Genomic DNA, 25,594 nt, shown 5'->3' on the forward strand with positions numbered 1-25,594 from the left:
AAAAATTCTATTTAATCTAATTTTTATATACTTACTCTCTTCATCTGGAAACTCATGGTCTGTTATGGAAAATAATGTCTGATCATCATTTCAAAACAATGATTGAATTTTTCATGAACTACCATAAGGTAGACTTTATTGGCAATCTTCCCCCCCCAAGATTGCTTCATGAGCCACTGCATTCTGAAAATCTCATCTAAAACTGAACTCTGCCTCTGAACTATTTACCAAAATTAGATCAAGAGTTTTTAGTGTAGTATCACTATAATTCAAGTGAGAAAAGACATTTCTAACCGGAATAAGACTTCAGAATTCTGCTGTATTTACACACCAAATATATCTTCTTTAAAATACCCTTAAGACTAGTTCCAGCAAAACTTTCAATTGCTGCAAAAACTTAATGGGCCTCAACATTTCAAGCTGCCACAAAGCCTAATCATGATACAGGAACTATGCCTCTTCTACTTCACTCCTTAGAATATCACTGGACACAAACAGCCCCTAAGGGCGAAAAGCCCTATACTTCTGATGATCTTTGCCAGAGCTGACCGTAATGACACCTATCCACAGGGAGGATTCCCAGGGGCTAAGTGAGTATACAAATGAAATAGACTGTCTTCTGCAGGGGAGACACAAGTCTGCTGATAACATTGATTCAGGCATTTTAAACATGCATGCAAACAAAAAGGTAAAGAGCAAAGCAGGCTGAAAAATATTGTGAAGAATAAAGAAGCTAAGGTAGTAATCCTGGCCTCCCCGGTAAACAAACACAAAGACTGGCACACATGGGCAGTGGGTATCCTAGGCAGGGATAGGCTGTGCCTCACCAAACAACCTAGCGTGGCCCCGCCCATGCTCCGCCCCCAGCCCAGGCCCCCTCCTGCAGTTCCCAACACTCTGCCCTAGCTGGCTGGCCTGCCTCCCGCAGGGAGCCAGGGCGGCTGGTACTGGTGCTGCGGCTGCGCTGCCCGGCGCACCAGGGCTGGAGGCCGCAGTGGGGGTGCTCTGGGCTCCTGGGGAGTGGGGCAGAAGGGAAGCGTTGGGGCCTTGGGCACAAGGGGAGGGCTCCCCCAATGGCTGGGTCACCGGCCGCCCATGCTGGCACACCAAGAGGAGAGTTAGGAACAGCACTGTGAAGACACTACAGATAGCAACAGTCATTACATGGTCATTTAGCTAATGGGTCATTATCTTCACCCATCCAGATCACCTGTTTGTCTGACTTTAAGGGAATTCCACTAAGTCCTATCCATCCCTGCTGTGCCAACAAAGAGCTAAGCCATAGGGTCTGCCATTAGTTTGATTTAGTATAGAAGTTGTTTCTTACCTGCCACAAAGCAAAGAAGAGCAGATGTCAGAACCAAGAGTTCATTCTGCACCATGACATGAGGTCTGTGGGTTCAGTAGATGGCAGCCTCTCAAGAGATGCCTTGTTTCCCACCATTTCCCTTGTCTCTTTCCTCTTTAGTGTGTTATAGTTTTATTCATTTTAAATGCTGTGTGTGGGTCTCCTGTTTGTTTGTTTCCAGACAGATTTCTTTACAGAGTTAGTAGTTTAACAAGCAGAATGACAAGTTGATGTGTGTTAGTAATGTTTGATTAAGGTCAACAAGGTTGACATCACAAACATCTGTCAGCCATACAATCACTAATCAACACACACCTCCAAAAGAGATTTCGTTGTTTGATTGTGTGTGCAATACTATATCTCTGTCCTTCAGGTCACACTACAAACCATAAGAGGGTATAAGGCATCGACTATTTTTCGGCTTCTCCATACTATGAGGAAATAGTGCAAACACATTACACAACATACCAGGAAATCAAATGTTTCCATAGAGAATGTTAAAATACTGCTAGAGGTGGTCATGAGAAATTAAAGCAAACCACCTTTCAAGCTAAGTGGTTCGCCAAAATTCAGATTTCTGTGGTTAGAAGGAAAATTTATGTTAAGTAGGGAGGTTTATGTTAGGTTAGGTTGTATTGATTAGAAGAAGAAATTTATGATGGAACCAGGTATTTCTTTGATGCAATCCTGTTTATTCACAAAGAATGTCCAGAGTCCTGTTTCCCTGAACGTAGCAGGAGACAGTTTCTTTACTCTCAGCTCCAAGCACTTTTCTAGCCAGCACTCGGCCCAAAAGTTCTCTTTCTTAGCTTTCCCTCAGGGCTACACTACGAAGGCTTCTGTGTCTGTGTCTGGTGATTTCTCAGTTTCTTGGGGCTTTCTGCCTCTCCCTCACAGGTTATATCTATACAGCAAAGAAAAATCTATGGCTGGCCCATGCCAGCCAAGTTGGGCTCAGGGGCTCAGGCTGTGAGGCGGTTTCATTGCTCTGTGGGCTTATAGCTCTGGCTGGAGCCCAGGCTCTGGGACACACTGCAGGATGGGAGGGTTCCACTCTAGCTCACAAGTCTGTGCAACATTGAAACAGCCCCACAGCTGAGCCCTGTGAGCCTGAATCTGCTGGCATGGGCCAGCCATGGGCTTTTCTTTGCTGTGTAGATATACCCACAGAAGCACAAACCTCCACAAAACATTTGCCTTTGTTTTGAGTGAGGCTGTTATTGTTTCAGTTATCTGCTTCTGCAAAGGTGCTGTTTCTAACATTTATCCTAAATGAAGGGCAGCTCTTACACCCATGAGCTTCAACAAGGTTTAATCCAACCCATAACAATGTTTAATAGAATGGTTTCAAAAAGCAAAAGTACTGTAATTTTCATAAAACAGTGGTTTAAATAAAATAGCCCGGAAAACAACTAAACAGACCCTGAAGAAATTAAGAAGATACAGTGGGAGTTATATAGGAATGGGGGCTAGACCCAAGTTCTTCCTACAAAGAAAAGGTAAGTCTTTTTGGTCTAAGAAGAGGAGTTTGACTATTTGTAGAAAGCCAACTCAAAGGAAAGTCCTTTCATAAAGGCCATCCAGGTTCTTGGACTGGTTATTTATTCCAGCAAGACTCACAACACAGAGTTAAGCAAACAAAGTACCTACAAGGAGTGGAAATTAGAATTATTCTAGCAGCTGCATCCTTCCTAGGAAACATCTTGAAATGTGCTTTTGAAAATTAGGGACAGTTGTCTCGCATCTTTCTCTTGAGCTACTAAAGGAATGTTCCTGCGTCCCAGCTTCCAACCATCCAAATAGATATCAACTATCTTCACTATCAAAGTTGTTACATAGAATCATAGAAATGTAGGGCTGGAAGGGATCTATAGAGGTCATCTAGTCCAGCTCCCAGCACTGAGGAAGAACTAAGTATGCCTAGACCAGCCCTGAAAGATGTTTGTCTAACCTGTTCTTTAAAACCTTCAATGACAGGGACTCTACAACTTCCTTTGGAAGCCTATTCCAGTGCTTAACTTTCCTCATAGTTAGAAAGTTTTTCCTAATATCTAAGCTAAATCTCCCTTGCTGCAGATTAAGACCATTACTTACTTTCCCGGCATTCAGTGGGCATGGAGAACAATTGTTCATTGTCCTCTTTATAACAGCCCTTAACATATTTGTGGACTATTATCCGGTCCATCTTTTTTCAAGACTAAACATGCCCAGTTTAAAAAAAGAGAACATTTTCTTATAGGTCTTAAAGGTTTACTAACCCTTTATCATTTTTGTTGCTCTCCTCTGGACTCTCTCCAGTTTGTCCACATCTTTCCTAAAGTGTGGCACCCAGAAATGGACACTGTACTCCAACTGAGGCCTGACCAGTGCCACACGATCACAGCCCATGTCTTACATTTGACATTCCTGTTAAGACACCCCAGAATATTAGCCTTTTTTGCAGCTGCATCACATTGTTGACTCACATTCAATTTGTGACTAATCATAACCCACAGATCCTTTTCAGCAGTACTACCACTTAGCCAGTTACTCCCCATTTTGTAGTTGAGCATTTGATTCCCCCCCACCCCAAGTATAATACTTTGCACTTGTCTTTATTGAATTTCATCTTGTTGATTTCACACCAATTCTCCAATTTATCAAGGTCATTTTGAATTCTAATCCTGTCCTCCAAAGTGCTTGCAACCTCTCCCATCTCGGGGTCATCTGCAAATTTTACGAATATTTTTTCCTCCCCATTATCCAAGTCATTAATGAAAATATTTAATAGTACTGGACCCAGGGCAGACCCCAGTAGGAGCCCACTAATATCAAACAGCAAGCCATTGATAACTACTCTGAGTATGGTCTTTCAGCCAATTTTGTACCCACCTGTGATGGGGGGACGGACGGAAGCTCACCTCTTGTGAGTGCCTCCTTTGGCTGGGTGTAATGCTGCAATCTCTTTTTCCCCACTCCTGACACCCCTTGTAGGTTGCTGACCTCACTAGGTGGGTCTTCAATGATTCAGACCTCCGGCTAAGTCATACAGTTAATAGATGAGTGGATGAACCTTTTCTGGAGTAATAAAGTTCAACAAATGGCTGGCCCTCACCGGGGTCTTAGGCCCATCTCTGGGCCTGTTTAAATTCCAGTCCCTTTCTCAGGCTTTTAGTAAAGAGTCTTGTCCCCTTTTTGGGACTTCAGTCACATCCCCACTGGCTGGTGGGGGGCCCTAGGCCCACCCACCACTCTGAGTCCCAGGGACCCCCGTATACAGTAGCCATGCACTGCTTCTCTTAATAGTTGCTGCTGCATTCCCTGGTTTGCTTCCCAGTTGGTCCCATAACCTTCACCCATTGCCTTGAAGTTACAGTCCTTGGGCTCCCTCTGTCTTATCCCTGCTTATCTTCCAGGCCTCTTTACCAGGAGAGTTTTAATCTTCAAGCCTTTCCTCATCTTTCAGGTCCCAACCAGCAACTGACCTGCTCAGGCACTGCAGCTCCTTTTAACTGAGGCTGCTGGGCTCTTATTGGCGGTTTCCCTGCAGCCTTTCCTGGAGGACCCACCTTCACTGCTCCTGTCCTGGAGCAGGGTGTTGTGGAACCCCAAGGCCTCTGGCAGGAGGCCTCAAAGGGCCTGGTACACTCCATCACACCACCTTATAGTAATTTCCCCTCAGTCAAATTTCCCTAGTTTGCTTATAAGAATGTCACATGGGACTTGGTCAAAAGCCTTACTAAAATAAAGATAAATCACATCTACTGCTTCCCGCCATCCACTAGGCCATAACCCTCTCAAAGAAGGAAATGGTTTGGCATGATTTGTTCTTGACAAATCCATGTTGGCTATTCCTTATAATCCTATTATGCTGTAGGTGCTTACAAATTGATTAATAATATGCATCTTTCCAGGTACTGAAGTTAGGCTGACTGGTCTGTAACAGCATAGTGCCATGACCATGATGGCCCCATATTCGCTCCCAAACCACCACCATCTCCAAAGACTCCTTGTCCTAAGCATCTTCTGTTTTCTATTCCTCTTTGCCTTAGTTACTTATACTTTAAAAACAAATATATGCAGCATGGCTGAGTTAATCAGAGAGCAAGTTTAACTTTGGAAAGTTCTTCAATTCTGAGCCTCTGATCCCACAATCTCAGCATGACATCTAACAATATGTTAAATTATCTTTGTTTGCTTCCACTATTGACAGTTAATGACAGTATTCTGGCACTCCACCACCAGGCTGTGGTACATCCTGCTTTTATGACCATTTTGTGCTACGTTGTTCAGGGTGAAGTCACCCATTTAGCCTCAGAGTATCTTCTCTCTCTCTCTCTCTCTCCAAAGCTATGAAGGCATATCATAAACTGCACGGATTGTGCATTTGTACTTCTTGCTTCTTAGCTACAGAATGCAATTTCTGTATTTTTAACTTTGTGATTCGCTGACCATTTTTAAGGTTAAGCTTGAAAAAAAAATGTGTTTGATTTAGCTTGTTAAATATTCCATTGTATTTGTGTTTTTATAGCTGGATACAGCCCTCTGGGGTGCTCTTATGAAAGATGCTTTAGACCTGTAAATGTGATTGATTACATATTATGGATTATATTATTCTACTTGCATGGGGCCTTTGAGACCAAGAGAATGGAAATCTTTGTTGATAAATAGGACCTGTGGTAGGTAACTCTCTCTCTCTCTCTCACTCACACACACACACGCACGCATACTTTAATCTTCCAAAAGAAATAAGAAATGATTCTTTTGCACGAGTGTGTGTTTCCTTGAAAGAGAGACCTGAAGCGGAAATTTGCTCAAATTTTAGTACACAGCCCTCATGAAACCATAGATGTTTCGGCTGACTCAGTAAACAGTGCAACAATTTTGAGACTCCAGTTAACTGGACAAGTGGATATTCATGCATCATGGAGATAGATCCATTTGGGTTCTTCAGTAGAAAGAGAAGTGCAAGCCATGCCATGCTTAGAGTATTCTCTACTGGAGTTTACGGAGCAGCACAACAGCAGCCTCATAGTAGTCTAGGGATGTGATACTGTACTTGCTACTACAAAAGGAGATGGGCAAAAGGGTATAAAAACATACACAACTATACAATTGCTTATTCATGTTGCATACGTCATTCAATTGCCTTCAACGTATTTGTTTCCAAATGTATAAACGACCACGGAAATACCATTATTTAACAATGCATCTTTTAAGAAGAATATACTCCTGAACTGAGGAGAAGGATCCAGAATTGAAGATACAAGACACTCCCAACTGAAACAAGCTTGTTAATAAAATACAGAGAATTTATATTGTGGCTGTGCCTTGAAGTCTCCAATTGATTTCAGATTAGACAGATTTCTGAGGTAGGTTCAGTAATATGAATCCTGACAATTCCATGAGAATATTTTTGACAATAATGAATAGGGGAAACTATTTCAAAAGTGAGTTGTGTATTATAAATGGAGATATTAAAAGTAAAGCAACTAATTGAGAAGCTATCTGTATTTCACACGCACAGAATTAAAACTCAACAATGCACCCACAAGAACAATAGAAATGTGTGTAAAACGTAAGCAATAGTAAGAATGCAATTCTCCCAGCGAACTGGTACAGCCCAGAAGTTGTAACTAATTAGAACAGAAGGCTTCAAAAGATAACTATTCTCTCCAAAACAGTCGAAGGTACATTGCCATATGGTTCTGAAAGCTCATTTAATACATTCCAAATAGTTAGAAGAATATGTGCATGCTCTCTTGTGAGTTGTCCAAACACTAATACTGCCTCTTAACTCAGCCATTTATCACAAGCACTATTGCTGCTGTATTGCATGAGTTAAGATAGCGCTGGTAGAAGGGAAATGGACTAGGGACAAATTGACAAAAAGCACTGTTCAAACTCCACATTTAATTCTCACTGTGTGATCTACATAATTAAAATATATGGTATTCTCCACACAACTGTAATAGCTACAGATGTAAAGCCAAATGTTTTTAGTGCTTTAGGCCAGGGACTGCATCTTTTTTTTTTCATTGGGACAGTCCCTAGCACAATGTGGCCCCATTCTGGGTTAGGGCTTCTGGGTGCATATGAAAAAAAATACCTGTGTTAAAAGAACATTAAGTTGCAAAGTCAAGCACTCAAAAATTAGGAAATGTTAACCTTCAGGTTGCCTCTGAAACCTTAATTCAGACCCTTATGAGTATGTTTCATGATATATTCTGTAATTACATTATCACATGTACAATAAACAATAAAGAACTTATCCTCACAATGTTTAAACTTGGCAGCCTATAATTAGGGCTGCAAATCGGGGGGTCGATTTTCAAAAGATACTGAGCACCCATTGCTCCTTTTGAGGTAGCACTTTGAAAATTAAGCAACTTACTTAAGACCCTAAACAGGGGTTATGTACCTAACAGTTAACACATTTAAAAAATATGGCCCTAACTTTTGTTTTTGGCAAGATGTTTATTTAAACTATCTCCTGCTAATGACAGTATCAGTAGTTAGCCTTATCTTGAACAAAGATCAAAACCAAAAACTGTTAAAAGATAAGTAGAACCACGACGTATATTAAGACTGCATATTGACGGACTGATCGCCACTAGAGAACATCCCAAAACCAGAACTTTGGATCTCTACTCCGTCAAAGCTTTGGGAAAGTCTGGATCTAGATTTAAACTTTCAGACTCAGCTACACTAACCCAAAATACACTTACTGGCCTATATGACATCCAGAAACAACTGCGAGATAGGTATCAGAGGGATAGCCATGTTAGTCTGTATACACAAAAACAATGAGGAGTCCGGTGGCACATTAAAGACTAACAGATTTATTTGGGCATAAGCTTTCGTGGGTAAAAAACCCACTTCTTCAGATGCATGTAGTGTAAATTACAGATGTAGGCATAGATATACTGGCACATGAAGAGAAGGGAGTTACCTTACAAGTGGAGAACCAGTGTTGACAAGGCCAATTCAGTCAGGGTGGATGTGGTCCACTCCCAATAACTGATGAGGAGGTATCAATACCAAGAGAGGGAAATTTGCTTTTGTAGTGAGCCAGTTCCTATTCAAGCCCAAATTAATGGTGTTAAGTATGCAAATGAATTGTAACTCTACCGTTTCTCTTTGAAGTCCGTTTTTGAAAGTTTTTTGTTGAAGAATGGCTACTTTTAAACTGTGAGATAGAAGGCTATTTTCTGTCATTACTCCATACACAGAACTTCCTTTGGTGTCAGTGGATGCTCTCCTCGGTGACTAGGAAATAGTGTATAACTCAGTTGAAGGCTTCAGTAAGAATGGACTAAAGACCTAATTCTGCAACGGACAGCTATAGGCAGAGGGCTGCACCCACACATAGCTGCCACTGAAGACATCAGGGCTCTGCCTGGGCATAACTGTCTGCCCACACATTATCAATTGCAGGATAGGGTTCTATATTTTCACTTGCACTCATTCCTGTATCTTTATGACAGGAAGGGAGTGGGAACCAAAACCCATCAGTTGTGTGTGTTTTTTCAAACACTCAGTGCAAAACTAATTATTAACTCTCCCTCTCCTCCAACAGACGATTTAAAAGGTTTTTAGACTCACACATTTAAAAAAAAATTTTCCCCATTGATCTTTGTCTCAGCAACAGATTCATGTGCCGCGTTCTGTTCTTTTCCAATCTTTGTCATGAAACCGAGAGACATTTTCTGAATGCTAATGCTGAAATGTAGTCATTGACATTTAGTAATGTGCTTTACTACCATGGCCTTTGCGCATGGTGTATTGCAATTGCCTGGTCATCTCTCTCCCCACCATTCCCGCCCCTTCCCCACAGGTCAACGAGGGTACTGTTGAGAGGAGCAAAACATTACCCAAACCGATGGCATAACTTTTTTATTTTCTTACTGCAAAGCCTTTGAAATAAAGGTTATAATGGTGGCAACAACAAAAGGCAGCTCATGGCTTTTGAGCCAGTTTCCTTCAGAAGCTACTTCAGTGTTACTAAACAGTCCAGACTCATGGCAACAGCACGCAGAAGAAATCTACACTGCCAACCCTTTTGAATACAGAGGCTGATTTGGTAGAAAGTGAGGTCCAAGTCTTTTTCAGGACCTAACATAACATTCTATTTTAAAGCCAGCTCCAGGTATTTTGATCAAGTCAATCTGAGAGAGACACTTGAAATTTGCAAAGAGCATTAACTGAATAGTAGGTCTTTCATGTCACTTCTCTGATAACATTTAGCTACTGTGAAAAATAGCTATTGAAAAACCTGTACTTAAATATGAAAGAGAGATATTCAGATATGTTCATAATCCTAAACACGGCTACAGATAGAATTTTAGACTGTGGAATAGTCTTCCAAGAGAGAAATAAAATAAATATTATACATACACCTATTATTTTTCAAGCTAAAGTGCTTCACATGCATGTATTATTTTTCAATGCAAAGTGCTCACAGATCATATCTGTGGAGCAAAACTGAACTACAGACATCTCTATAATGGAGGCTGCAGCCATACCGAGCAAAGACACAGAACAATATATTTGAAGAAGGTGGATGGAATTATGACCCAGGATACCAGAACAAAGTTTTATGCTTATGGAAAGGTGACATAGGAGCCTTAGGTCTATGCAGAAAAGACAGACAATATTTTAATGGCCTCATCTGAAAGCCTCTTCTCTTGAAGAAATCTTTAAAAGTAAATTGGAATATGTGGTAGAAAATATACTGTTAGTAGCACCCATGTGATAACATAGAGTTGGAACAGATGACCTAATACCAGTAAGCCTTTTTCTTAGCTAGGGTAAAATACTGACTCCATTGACATAAATGGGAGTTTTGCCATTGACTTCAATGGAGCCAAGATTTCACCCCACATATTTACATCTCGGCAGAGGAAACCCTTAGGGAAGTGAGTTTCAAACCTTTCTAGACTTCTCATGAGAAAGTAATTTCTTAGAAATAACCAAGAAGATTTTTCCCCTCCTGGAAAAACAGGCTATTTTTTCCCCTCTCTGATGTCACTAGCCTGTCCACCTATTGCTAGGTAGCATTGTTGGCTACTTTGGCATCCACATCTCATAGGGAGACCATTCCTGTCATTTTATTCAGGCAGATCTCCCAGTCACTTCACCAGAGTTTTCCCTGAAGTAGAGAATGCAGCATGAGATCCATGCTAGTACCTATTATAAATTAACCAAATTGTTCTGGGGTAGAGGACAAAGAGTCCAATATGTGAAATTTAGTGTATGTAATTTAATTCCAGGGTAGTTCTCCAGAATTACCCAGAGACCCCCCTATAGGTTACAAATTTATTTTGAAGAGCTGTGTATCTTATACATTTACTGCAACTTAGATTTACAGATTTGCTGCTACTATTTTATAATAGTAGGTGACTAGACGAGTATTTTTATGTTGTTTCACAGTTGGGAAAGATAAGAGAATCATCTGGGAATCTACAGGGAGTTAGTGAAACCAAATAAATGTTTTGCTATTCAAAATTAGATAGTGTGCAAGAAAAATTCATTATCAGGCATGCTTGTATAGATTTTGCAGAAAAAAATTCTTTAAATGCCTTTCCTATTAACATTGTCATATACATGCCAATATGTTTTTCATACCTTCTAAAACATGGCATTAATAATCAAGTAAGGATTTCTGAGAATTAATTTTGTAACACTTAGCACATAACATTTATATGCCTGATTTGTCTTTCTATTTTATACTCTAGGGAAGATTAAAAATAACATATTGCTTAGAAAAATTATTATATATTAATGATTGATGAATACTTTTCTTCCAGTCAGAGTACCATATATCTGTAGTCATTTGCATTAAATCTGAAATATAATAAAGTTTGTACTGGTAGTACGATGCTCAATATCCTGAGTTAGATACAGTAAATTGGTTGAAGAAAACTGGGGCAGTTAGAAAACAAGGGAAAGAAAATGACTGGGCGAGAACGTGCTAGCAGGGTACCTGAATTCCCCTACTGAGGGATAGGCATTACAGCTCTTGAAAGTTTGTTCTTATGTTTACACTAAATACCAAGCTTGCCATTTGCCATGACCATACTTCTTTTTCTGTCCTAAACTATATTTTTTTAGAAGAAAAAATCTGTTAATCAAATTTCAAACTCTGTTTTGCTAGACTGGGTGGAAAACCCTACATTGGTGCTTTAAACCAATAGTCTCGGTGCATTTGATTTACTTTCAAGGAAACCATTCTTCTATCTTCTATACTGAGTCTTGCCATGAGTGCAGGGGACTGGACTAGACTAGATGACCTCTCTCACAGTCCCTTTCAGTCCTATGAGTCTCTCTGGGCAGAAAACATACATATCAATGCAACTGTAACATATTGGCACCAATAAAGTCATCTGCTATGTTTTTATACCAACAAATAGAAAAGGAATGTTATTACCCTTCACAAAGATTAAACATGGATTTTCAAAACTGAAGATTAATTGGGTGGCTTCTCTTCTAGAGTTATCACGGAGAGAAGAATGATCTGAGCACTAGAGTAGGTGTCAAACTAACGTTTGAGTTCCAATCCTGACATTTTTCACTTTCTCCCTTTCTGGCCTTGGCAAATATCAGTTAACCTTTTCTGCCTGTTTCCTGATCAGTAGTAGCAATAGTAATAATAATTGCAACGAGTAATGTCATGAAGAGGCATATTTGTACAGCTCTTTGGTGACAAAGCATTTTCAATCTATTTATAACAATTTTCACACTTATAGTTATGGAAGGAGGGATATTTTGGAGGAGTATTACCACAAAAAAAACCCAAGAAGCTAGAAAATAAACACTTCTTTTCAATTTGCCTGTTTTTCCCAACCTCTTTTGATTGACTTCAGTTTGTATGCTGCCTTTGGGTTTTGATTCATTTTTGTACTTTTGCTATTTATTTCATTACATTTTTGAATATTACTAAAAGAAAAAAAAGTCTCCCATCAATTTTTTTTAAATAATACAATGAAAAGAAAACTTCCCCAAAAGCAAGTGAAACAGGATAACAAAAGAGTGGTATCCATCAAGGGGTTCTCTTTTTTAGACATAATAGGCAAAATATGCAATTTTATCCTTTTTCAGTATAAAAATGTTAGAGATAATATTGCATTAGGAGCACTGAAACATGACAAAGTTTGTACACATTTACTTACATTCGAAGGACCCAACGCTGTTCTGATGTATCCACAGCTCCTGGCTGACATCAGTGGGAACTACACACTGGCAGCCAAGGGCTCCATTTGAATATGACCTATACTGTGCAAGTCTAGTTCTGATAATAATATGGTACTTCCAAGCTCTTTGCTAAATGTGATGCCTTATGTTCAGTTTATAAGCCTCTCTTGGGGAGAGTCACATCACTAATATGTGACTAGTGTTTGTACGTATGAGAAGCCAATTACATCAAGTTACAATGCAGCAGAGAATAGCAGTTTATCAGTTACACCAGAAGAGCATGACTTTAGCAAGGGACTTTCAAGTACATTCTGTATCACTAGAAGTTTTAGCAGAAGCCACATGTACTAGAATAGGAAATTTGGAAGGGATGAAAATTATGGGATTTGGCCATTTCTGAAAACAAAATGACAAATTGCTCTGATGACAAGGGAACTGGTACCTATGAGGGCCCCAATCCTGCTGGCACTTGTGCTTGTGAGTAAATTTGCATACATGAAATAATCCCACGGAAGCCTGACCTGAAAATTTAGAGTGCTACACAGGCCTTCCCTAGTGCTTGATATAGTCACATTGAGTTCAGTGGGGCTATTCACATGTGTATATTTTTCAGGATCAAGACCTAGTAGTTCTGTCCACTCAACCATCAGCCTCAGCCCAAACAAGGGTGAAACACAGGGCAGCAATTAAAACACAGGAAAAAGCAATAAAATATTGTGAAAGATGTAATACAAAATTTGTATCTTCTGCACATATTGCCTATAATTTGTGTTTTAGGAGTCTTTTTTGTCCATTTGTTATGTTAGTTTAAAATAAAAAAAACTTAAGATATCAGGACTCTGCAGGACAAAGCAAAAGATGTCTAACATGAGGACACATGGGTGGTTTTATTCTAAAGCTACTGCAGCTGGTAGAATACACTTCTGAAACTGTTTTACCAAATACCTCGAAGTTTATACAGGGCCAATCCTGTTCCCTTTAAAGTCAATGAAGTTTTGCTATCAACTTCAGCAGGAGCAGGTTGAGGCACAGTGTCTGTTTTCGGAATGCTATCCATCATTCTTGACATGCAGCATCAGGAAAGTTCTCTTGTTTCACGGAAGACCACACAAAGTTGATTTAGACGTTATAATTGATGTGTTCAGAAGAGAGGTAGATGGGGGGGGGACAGAGAGAGAGGGGGAGAGAGAGAGAGAGAGAGAATATTTCCAATATAGAAATTATTTCTAAAAAATTCTGATCCAAAAGTAAAAGGAGTACTTGTGGCACCTTAGAGACTAACAAATTTATTTGAGCATAAGCTTTTGTGAGCTGATCCAAAAATAGTGGCTAGGGTACAGCCATTTAAACAAAATGGAATGACCTTCATGGATTAAAATGTTGGCAAAAGGTTTCTTTCTTAGCTGGCTCAAGCTAAATCCGGAACAGACAGCGGGGATGTTAGTAGGAATAACCATGGCTGTGAACTTCTTTACCACCAAAGAGAAGAATGAGCCCATGTCTTATTATATCTAGGGCTCACTGCAAGATTAATCTCTATAAACAGGTTTCTCTTCTCCCCACCTCTCTAATGAAGCAAACTAAGGAACCAGCAAAGTCCTCCTGGATAACAAAACAAATGGAGGCGGAAAGGTGAAAAAAATATAGATTCCATTTCAGACAGAAATCAAAGTGAATCTGAGATTTGTATCTGGCGCCTAGACATCATGGTTTTCAGATGCATTAAAAATGCATAGATACATTTTAAAAGAGCTTTAAGAACCACAGTACAAACATCTGCTAACCAAATGGAAAGTATCTAAAAAATTAAAGAGGTTGCTGAAAAGTATTTGTTTTATTCGGTTGCATTGTGCTCAGTCATTATGTTCTTTTGTTCTAACTCAGTCCTTTAAACTATAAGTTTAAATAAACAGATGTGTCCAGTCCTTTAAACTATAAGTTTAAATAAACAGATGTGTCCAGCCATAATGTCTGTTTATATCAGTCTTTGATCAAGCCTAAATGCAGCAAATTAGGAAGAGCCTTCAAGTAGTAACTACCTATATTATTACAAAACAACAAAATGTTTGCATAGCCCACATCCTTATCTCAGACCAAACCTACCAGAGACATTAGCTGAGCCATTATGAAATCACATAAATCTAAAAAACCGTCAGTAAATCAGAGAGGAGAAAAGAAGAACTGGGCACGAGCCAATCAGGGAAGGGAAAGGAATGGGGTGGGAAGGCAGGCTGCAGGGTATAGTACATTCTACTCTAAGGAAGATGAAAAGGGGAGATCCAAAGGGTTTAACCCAGTCTCACCTTATGATACTGAAGTTATGCTGATAACTTCCATTAAACACTGGTGGAAGTTGCACACAACTCCCTAAAAAACCAGGAACAGAATATATTACCATTCTCATTTCAGTATATGTGTAGACTCCATTTTAAGATTATCATCCACATCGACCTCAGGATTTATTAAAAGAATAAAGAAATTGATTAGTATGTTATTATAAACTAACTGGGGAGGTCCACTTTCCCTCTAAATCTCTTTCATATTTAACAAGGATTGATTAACCACAAGTGTTATCCGGGTAGGGTTACAGCCTCCGATGAAGTGAGCTGTAGCTCACAAAACTTATGCTCAAATAAATTTGTTAGTCTCTAAGGTGCCACAAGTACTCCTTTTCTTTTTGCGGATACAGACTAACACGGCTGCTACTCTGAAGCCTCTGAGAGTGCACCCAGGATAGTCTCCATTTGTCCATAATCCCAAAATGCTAATCTTTGGTAAGCAGAAAACATCCTCCTGCCACCAAGAGAAACGGAGGAACCAAAGTCATGCAATTTAATTACAAATAATAAGAAAACCAACTGGTTACGCCCCACCCTTTCATATCAGGAAGCCTGAGACTGGCTGCTTTGTAAAAGGGCAGGGGGAAAAAAGCATGGAACTAAATGTGAGGGAGTCATATTGAAAACCCTCTGATCACTTCTTTTCCTTTTTACCAGCCTATGGTGGGTCAGGTCCCTTCCCCAGTCAGGAAGGAGTTAAAGAGCTCCTTTGGGCACAGTCAGCTTCAACCCAGGACACCTCTCAGGCCTTTCAAACCTGGATCGGGGTAACTCCTTAGAAGGGCAGATCCCAGCTCAGTACAGGGCAGCTTACCGAGAGAACCGCTGAAGAGCCTCTCCTATCTGGACACTCTGGAGTAGAGCAGTGGTTCTCAACCAGGGGTCCGGGGCTCACCGCGGGGGCTCTGAGCAGGTTTCAGCGAGTCCGCCAAGCAGGGCCAGCATTACACTTGCTGTGGCCCAGGGCAGAAAGCTGAAGGCCCACTGCATGAGGCTGAAGCCTGGGGTTACAAGACCCGCCGTCCAGGGCTAAAGCCGAAGCTTGAGCAACTTAGCTTCACAGGGTCCCCTGTGGCGTGGGGCCCCGGGCAATTGCCCTGCTTGCTACCCCTAATGCTGGCCCTGGGTTTTATATACAGAAACACAGCTGTTGTGGCACACTTGGACCATAGAGTTTTTATAGCTGTTAGGGGGCTTATTCCTTCACCCACTTACTTCCCTGGTCCTTCTCGCATGAACAGAGAGCAACAATACCCGAAGTCCAAAGGTGCAAACAATTCAATGTTTATTGGGGTGAACTTCCAGCAAGCATGATTCCAGTTTCCTTCCTTAGTCCCCTTCCCAGCTCTGACACCACAGAGCCTTACACCTGTGTCCCTGTTCCCATTCCTACCCTTAGCCAAACATGATTCTAACTTCCTTACTCCCATTCCCTGTTCCCATTTCCCCCTTTAGCAAAACATGATTCCAATTTTCTTACCCCCATTCCCTGTTCCCATCTCCCTTACCCACATGCCCACCCCCACCCCCACCCTTCCTCATTGACTACAGATTATATAGTAAAACTTGAGTTCTGCTTAGCTATACCTTAACCAATCATTTTCCTGAAATTTAACTAACCAATCCTAACATATTGTAACATGATTATGTAACCAATTATATCCCACCACCTTAATTAGTTTACACCCAGCAAAATTAATTATACAGCAGATGGGAACAATCACAGAACCAGACAGAGATTATACAGACAAACAACAGCAAAGTGGGAACTATAATGACAAGACAATACAGAAGTGAGGATTTCACATCCCAGTATTGATAAGTGAGTTCTTGCCAGACAGGATGCTATCAAACTAAGTTTCCTTTTACATTTTCTAGGCACTTCCCTTTCTCTGGAGGTGATAGGAATACAATCCTGTCCTGATAGTGCCTAACAGCCCAATAGCACCTTATTTCAATGTGACTAGTTTGGAATGTGAGGATGTGACCTGTCGCTTCCCAGCTTATGGCTGCCTCTGCTGCTTAGCCAAAGGCCTTAGCCTAAGAACAGGGCCTCAATCTGTCACAGTAAGAGAAGGCCCTTACACTGGCAGACAGTGGTTTTGATTCTTTTATACCTCTGGAACTAGCCAAGTGATAAGAATACACCTAAATTCTTAAAGTACAGGCCTTTGCAGACAGGCCTGAATATCTATATCCTAACAATAGCATTTTGGGAGGAGGGCGGGGGGGACTCAGAAGGAAAAAGGTTGAGAACCTCTGAAGCAGAGGCACCTTCTTTACTTTGTTTCCTCTCTTTGTTTATAACCCAGGGTACTCAGCCTGGGTCCTTCGGACACAAATTAGGGGTCCAGACCCTCTTTACAGAGGCATCTGACCTCTTATCTTGTGAGGAACTGCTGAGTGAGCCCATACAGTTCTGTAGACTGCAGGGTTATTTGGTTTGCCCTTACCATTTTGGCACGGCTTTATGCCTAGAAAGGGGTTACCACCTCCCTAAGACTTACAACCAAAGAACCACAATCCACTCTGAACTGGCTCTACAGCACTGACTACAGCCAGAGAAGGTCATCTGTGATGACAAAGGTGTCCACCCTCACCCCATGGGAGTGCCCTACAGGTACAACCTATGATACAGCCACAGTCAAAAGGTGACATTCAGTTTGATTACAGAGGAGCTTTTCCAGTCAAATATATATCAGCAAAAGCTGATCCACGAATCAATGAAAAATTAACAAGCACTTCTATGGCATATGAGTCTTTGTTACCTCCGTTCTGGCTATCAATCACACCACCACTTCATGCTGCTGCATATAATTAATTCTGCTAGTTCCAGAAATGCTTCGTTTTCTTAAAAGAAAATGATTGTTACTTCAGCAAGACTATTAACATATGTCTACAGCCAATCCTTATCCAGAGCTGAAGGCAGGTTTTTTTTAAATTACCAGTGATGGTGTTATTTTTTTCTCTAACAAGATTTGTGGTTTATGTAGCAGGAACAGTTTAATATATTTATGATTTGTCCTCCTGCTGCTAATTGATGTTAAAGCATTGATTTTTGGTACTTTAAAGAAAAAATAAACATTGTTTTCCAGTGCATTAATGACCTTTACCGTACACAAAATGGCTCAGAAGAAATAAATCTTATGTTAATCTTCAATACATTTTGCAATACCTTTAACTTTCACACCCTGGATTTTTCTGTTACATGTCTGTGATCATTTAATAAACTCTCTTTTTTGTATGTACATATTTATATGAGCAAATAGTAAAATAATGTTTTATGTGGCTGGAATAACTTGTTTCTAAACAAATATTCAAACTATGAGTATTTAATGCTTTGCTGAAAGGTGTTTTTCTAATATAGATAATTTAAGAAAACACTTCTGCAGAAATATGAAACCACAAATACAAAACAATCAACTTAAAAAAATTATGAAGGTCTTCCCTTACATTGAAACTTAAATATTGCTGGTCTTATCCCCCGAACGTGTACCAGCATTATAGCTACAAATGGTAAGAACTGGTATGAAGGTAACCAGTATTTGTCTCCTGACATTTCAGATGAATTGGAGAAGAAAAACAAGGATTTGCCTGTCTCTCTGTGAATCTGTTGTACATGTGAGAGATAATTGATAAAGCTGGGCTAATACTGTAAAATATTTCTGAGAACAGTCTCTTGAATTTTTATACTGAGACGTAACCTGCGTGTCATCTTTGACTTCTCTATAGACCCACACATTTAGGCCATGTTTAAATGCATCCGTTCCTCTTTGTCCACACACATGAAACTCATTCAAGTCCGCATCATTTTGATCTTGACTATTGCAACCTCCTCCTATCTGGCCTGGGCTATCACAATCTTACTCAACTCAAGTCCATTCAAAATACTGCTGCTAAGTTAATTGTCCTTGTTTATCGCTCTAACTACATCAGCCCCTCTGTGATTCCCTTTCATGTCCAAATCAAATCACAAGTTTACCTTTAAGGCCCTTCATGACTCAGCTTCACCTTTCCTAGCTGATCTAGTAGTTTATCACAATGTTGATTCCTGCTTTCCTTCCAGAAACCTTTCCAGCCTTTACTACCCACCTGTCAGCTTTTCCCATTACCACTTCCATGTCTCTCTTGCACAGATCCTCATGTGTGAGGGAAAAGTCACTGATATAATCCACACAGCCATTACCTTGTCCTCCTTCAGATCCTCCTCAAGACTCACCTCTTTGATGCCTGAAAGCCCTGCCTCCAGACAATGAAATAGGTTGGTGATGAACTGTGACTGTTCTTCCCTCTTTCCCCTAGTAATACCGCCCTCTTCGCCATTCCTCTCCCTACCTCTACCCCCCCACTTAAAAAAAAAAACCCAAATGCATCACCATTACCACCACTACCTGGAACTAAGTTGGCCATATCTTCACCATTTGAGTTGTTTTTATTTTAGATCCCCAAACCATTCCCTTTCTCTGTCTGTTTTATGTCTTGAATTGTAAGACTCCAGGACAGCAATTGTCACTTAACTATGTTTGTACAACTCCCTGTACAATGAAAAGGAGTTCTTGTGGCACCTTAGAGACTAACAAATTTATCTGAACATAAGCTTTCGTAAGCTACAGCTCACTTCATCGGATGCATCGGATGCACACAGCTATGCACAGCCTGGCCTCTTCTTCCTTAGACAGGCCTGGCTAGAGCAGCTGTTCTGCTCTCTCGGGGAATGCTACAAGTCACTGTAGAGCCCCGCACTCTTCATAACCCCCCTGCCTCTCCCAGGTGTGACCCACTGCTTAGCCTCATCCGAATGCAAGGGGACAGTCTGCCCAGCACAGACTGAGTTGCAGTGAACGATGATGGGGGGCAGGGTGCGAGACAGGCAGGACAATGCTACAGTAATCAGGACTGCACTCTGCTCTGCACTCCCTGTACAATGGAGCCCCCGTCCCAATTGAAGCCTTTGGGCTCTACCATAATAAAAACATTTAGTAATAATCACTACCATAATGAATTCACTTTGGCCATGCACATGCTTCTTTTGTGCATTTGCTTTCTGCCTGTATTTGAGAGATGTAGTTTTACTGACACCAATTTTAATGAAAAACAGGTTTCAAAGTTGTGCACAAGCCTATTTGTGGAAACACAATTTTACCTTTGAATGCACGAACACCCATGCTGGAAGTGCTTCAATGCTCACCCAACCAAAGAACCGAAACTATGACTTATAACTTATCTGGCCAATCGCAACTAAGTCACACAGCTCACATACTGAATATCAAATACTTGCAGAGAACAGATCGTGATCAATCTATAGAGAAAAAAAGTTCATCTCAGCTGGAATAATGAATACATTTGAAGAAATCAAGATCTGTTTACACTATTCTGAAAGAAAAAAGAGTAGGCTAGTTAGAGAAATTAGTCATGAATAATTTGCTCACTTCAGCTGATCATGAAAAATATTGTGTACAAATAAAAAAATCCATGGTATTTATATTAGTGTGTAAAACAAACTACGATTTCATAATTTACTTTGAGACATCACATTTTATTTCCTAGGGTTCCTAGGCTCTATCACAGAGAGCGGCATCACCATAATTTATAAAAATAAATATCAGGCAAAAAAATAAGGCCTAGAAAACATATAGAAAAAACAACACTATAACTATATTATATAATAGAAAAGCCAAATTTGCAAAGGAGCCTCAGATTATACTTGTGCCAATGTGAATGGCAGCAAGGCCAGCAAATTGTTAACCAAAGTTGGTATGTGAGCGCAATCACCTGCTTTCCTGGTGCTAATTTTGTGGGCACAATTTAGGAACCTTCTCCAACAATATGCCTCCTAGAAATACTACCTGGAGTGTAATAAAATAAGTGAGCGATTACATCAAAATTTTTCACCCAGTAAAGAGGGTGTCACCTAATTTACCACCTAATACTGCAAGCACCATAAACAATTTAGAGGCTGCAAACTGAGGCGGGCAATACACTTTTACAACCAAGCACAAGATGACACTAAGAAAAGTGCTTGTCTACACATGCAGCGCTGCAGCTGCACCAGTGCACTAGTAAAGATGTTACCCACACCGATAGGAGAACTTCTCCTGTTGCCGTAGTTAATCCACCTCCGCAAGAGGCGGTAGCTATGTTGACAGGAGAAGCCCTCCCGTCAATATAGTGCTGTCTACACCAGGAGTTCAGTTGGCATAACTGTGTTGTGGAAAATCCAAACCCTGAGTGACACAGTTATATCAACAAAGTCTATAGCATAGACCAAGCCCAAGAGAAGCTACCGAAGAGATGTTTATATATTAACTCAGGTAAAGAAGGCCCCTAGAATTAGTGAAAAGCCTTACACAAACAAGGACTTAGACATATGCATCAGGAAATCAGAGAACTCAGACCAGCTTGCACTAACGGAAAATACTCTGTCACGAGGTCAGAGATAGGAACAGTGAACCTGAACTTGCTCGATTAAAGCGAACATGATCTAGTTCCAAAAGGAAAGACCCTGGCTCTGAATGGATGAGATTCTTTGAGGACACTGCAAACATAATACTACCACATTCATTTTCAGAGAGAGATTGAGAGAGCAAGAGAGTCAGGAAACACCTCACTAAGTTTTAAGTGGGAGGTTAATTAGAAAGATGAGGAATTATGTTTAGGCAAATGACTGACATAAGAATTTGAAAACAGACCAAAAGGCAAGAACCAAAGGTTAATTGTTAAGTAAAAAGGTGTCCTCTATGCTTTCAGCACATATCTATAGAAGAGAGCCTGTGCAAACAGCGTCCTATTGGAAGATCCAAAGGAGGGAGTGCTGCTACTGTGACATGCTCTTTCTGTCCCTTCAAAAACCCCTTCCTCCCCTGGGGCTCTGGAAAAGAAAGCCAAGTAGGAGCAGGATGGGAAACTGGCAGCTTTTCACTGATTCATCTACCCCAAACCAGCAGGGCGCAACTGTAGAAGTACAGAGCATTGAGAGAATCTGCAATAACTAGTAATGCTTCTCTCTACCCTAGCTTGGAGCCTTCCTTCCAAGGGCATTCCAGCTATGGTCGGAGAAGATGTTGAACAAGTGCAAGAGAAGACACATACTGTTCAGGAACCAATGACTGCAGAGAAAGAACCTCCATGCAGAAACCCCTCACCTGCAGGGATCCCTAGAGACCTGCAGATCCAGTGGGATGGAACCCTCGCTTTTCCATGCAACAAATCCATGGCCTCTTTCAGAAGAATTACAAGGAAACTCTGAACTGAAATTTGGAGTCCCTGCTTAGCTGCAGGAGATTAATCCAAGTACAACATGGCCCAACATTTCTGAGGAGCTCAGATCAAACTTGTCAGAGAATGGATGTCAGTGTTAGGAATCAGGACAGAATGTAGTTAACAAATATAAGCATAGAAATATTTGACTTTTAAAACAGTGAATGGTCATAAATAAGTAAGTGAGGATAGCCAATGGGGTTGAATACAGAAGGAATCACACCATTTAAGTACAGGTGCCTGGACTAATAGTAAATACAGTTCAATACTGGTAAGGTTCAAGCAATATCCTATAGCAAAGAATTGGTGAAATGGATAGGTGTTGATGCTGTTGCACACTGACCAAAAGAAAGTATCTTGTCCTCTCATTGGTCATTTGGGTCAGGTGCCAGCTAGGTTACCTTAGCTTCTTAACACTTTACAGGTGAAAGAGTTTTGCCTCTGGCCAGGAGGGATTTTATAGCACTGTATACAGAAAGGTGGTTACCCTTCCCTTTATATTTATGACAGCATCTTTTCAACAATTTGGATCAAGTATTTGGAGAAGCAATAGATCAGTATATTGTCAAACTGTGCAAAATGGCTGGCATGTGCAATTATCAAATCTTAAAAGATGAACTAATTCATAATAGAGTAGTGACAGGGACCAAAGACGCAGGAGCTTGAACGAGAATACTCAGAGAGCCCACAAACTCTGCCAAGAGCTACAGCCATGTGTAAAGCTCATAAACAAGCTCACAACCAGAGCTTAAGCTGCATAGACACCGAGATAATTCAAGTAACACAGGGAAAAGCATGAAAATACAAGGAAAAAATGCTAGGCACAAGCAAATGCTCAGATACAAAGCAGAGGAGATAAATGAAATGCAAAGTAAGAACTGTGAGTACTGTGGAGAAAAATTTAATAGTGGTAATGCCTTGCACCTGGGAGTTGTATGCAATAATTGTAGCAAGAGAAATTATTATGCCAAAGCTGGCAGACCAGAAAACCAAAGGAAAAATATCCAGCATATTAAGGAAGCAAGCCGAGATGCGGAGGATGAGATTTTGCACTTACGACATCCATGCAGTTCAAAACAGAAGGGAAAAAAATGGGTTGCAAAGCTCAGACTAGCTCCAGATGCAAAGACAAGGCGGAAGCTCACAGACACACACACAAAATGGCCAACCAGACAGAGGGAAATCCATGCATGTGTGAGGCCACCAAGAGTTCCTCAGCATTATGAAGGAGAAGAAAGTGAAATTGCAACCAAGTCAAGTCTAATTAAAGTGATGATAGCACCATCACAGCAGTCACAGAGAAGGCCTTAAAGCAGCTTGGTACAATGTTTGATGTCAAGACTCACGTGTACCTTAATGTCTATAGTCCCAGCCTTACAACAACAGACAAAAACAGCAAGAGAAATGCAAAAATCAAAACCTGCTATGCCCAAAAAGCCTGTGAGGACCAACAATTTCCTCAAGACAGATCATACACTTGGAAGCAAGCTATGTGTATTGAACAGATAAATCCTTGTTCATATAAAGTAGTAGTGGATGGAGATTTACTTCACTGAAACAACACATTCATGCACTACGAACATAAGACAAATAACACAGATGTTATTTGTGAGGACAGTGAGATACACACTTCACTGAGATTTGATCAGCAAGACCCGGAAGGTACACTGGCTGACAAGCAACCAGCAGATAACAGAACAGATTCTCAACACACTACACCCACCACCAGAAGAACCAAGCGCCAGGCAGCCTCCTTTCATCACAAGAAAGACTTACACTCGCTCCCACATCAAACCATTTACAAGGTATACATAAGATTGTACAATATTAAGGCATGAAAAAAACCCAACCCTTCACAAATCCAGAGGAAAATACCTTAGTTCCCAAGCATGTTAAGAGTTAGTTAAAAAAAAAAAAAAAACCCACACACACACAAAAAGTTGGGATTAAGTTATATATCCGAAGACAGATTTTAAGGAAGTGTTAGAGCATGTTAAATATGTTTTGCTATTCATGTTTAATTTTGCTCTCTGAAATGTGACAAAAGGGATATTATGTTATGTTTACATACGCTGCAGAGTAGGTTTTCAATCCCTTATGCTAGCACACCTCTTTCTGGTGCATGTCTCTGTCATGTGATTCTGTCTCCTGCTGGTGGTTTGGACCCAGAGTTAACAGCTTGCTACTTATCCCTTTTAGTTAAGGGAGCTCTTCTTTAGTCAAATTACATTGTGCATTTTGTGCTGATGGTCTCAAGTTCATTCCCTGCTGACACACATGGTGACTGTATTTCTGCAGCCATGGTTCATTATACTCTTACCTGTGGGGTTCTCCTGCCCCAGTCTCCTACATTAGCTATTATAGCATATTAGGAAGGACAAGAAACTGGATAGCCTTGGACAAAAACAGTACTATCCTATGAGTATTGGCACATGGCGTGGGAAAACTGAGAAGTTCGGCTAAGTGTGTGCTTATAACATTAACATTTATCCAGTTTAAACTCATTTTTTGAGCACTAAATTAATCCATACTTCATCTCACAAGAGTAATAATTTGTTGTATGTTTCCAATCTTATTTTAAAATACAAGTTTAAGGTCCAGTGCCAGGGATTTCAATGGGCAAAGTCAATGAAAGGCTGTGCTTCCCAAATGCAGACCAGAAGAGGCGAACGTGTATCCCTGATGTACGTGTATCTGGTGTAAATCTGCATGTGTCTGCTACCCAGAATGTTTTGCCTCTGGCTTATGTGGGCTTCACACCTGCAAAGGAGCACTGAAGCACTGAGTATCACATCCGAGAGTGGTGAAAACTAAGTGTCATGGTTACCTCTCATTTAGAATTACTCAGGGTGTTACAGGGACTTCAGCCTTCTTTGGGAGATTTGGCTCTTTGCCAATCAAAGTTCCTACTGGAATGCCAGGAAAAGTTTGTCTTTTTAAGCAAAGCTGAAGCCTCGTTAGGAGAGGGACAAGGTCCCCTGCTCTGAAAAAGTTTATAAATGCCTCTCTGTACTTGGGTTATTATTAACCAGTTTCTACCTTAATATTTTTGACTAAGACCTTGGAGGAATGAAGCAACTGCAAGAACACTTAGGCAACACTGATTTATATGGCACATTTCAGTCTGGTTTCAGGGACAGACCAAGTATCAAGTCTGCATTTATCAGAGTTGTAATCTGGGTGCGACACCCAGGAATACTGGGGAGAAACGGATATTTATTTCCTTGTCTCAAAATGCCAACGGCCGGGGTTACAAAAGGTCAGAGTTAAATCTTTGCTGCACAGCCCTGACTGCAGTGGATACTGTTACAAGTCACTAATGGTCTGCTTGGCACGAAGGATAGGCCTGGCCTTGATGACACTAGATTTATTAGCAACATTTGATACTGTTCAACAGATCCTGCTGCATTGCTTAGTGATCAGTTATGTATGCATGGCTATATTTTGAATAGGCTGCGTCCATGCCTTGGAGTGATCT

At 40.6% G+C, this 25,594-nt stretch overlaps 1 protein-coding gene across 4 annotated transcripts in view; it reads right to left on the reverse strand.

Annotated features, from left to right (window-relative positions):
* ST6GALNAC3 (ST6 N-acetylgalactosaminide alpha-2,6-sialyltransferase 3) overlaps positions 1–25,594 on the reverse strand; it is a 319,905-nt gene that overhangs the window by 225,400 nt on the left and 68,911 nt on the right. Inside the window, exon 1 of one of the 4 annotated variants that reach the window (XM_075131727.1) lies at positions 13,466–13,542. The exons of the other annotated variants lie outside the window; for them this stretch is intronic. The gene's annotated coding sequence lies outside the window, so the exon portion shown is untranslated. Of the gene's footprint in view, positions 1–13,465; positions 13,543–25,594 lie in introns of those variants that run through there. 4 annotated transcript variants of the gene reach the window in all.

The sequence above is a fragment of the Caretta caretta genome, chromosome 8 (assembly GCF_965140235.1).
Source record: "Caretta caretta isolate rCarCar2 chromosome 8, rCarCar1.hap1, whole genome shotgun sequence".
Taxonomy (NCBI): domain Eukaryota; kingdom Metazoa; phylum Chordata; order Testudines; family Cheloniidae; genus Caretta; species Caretta caretta.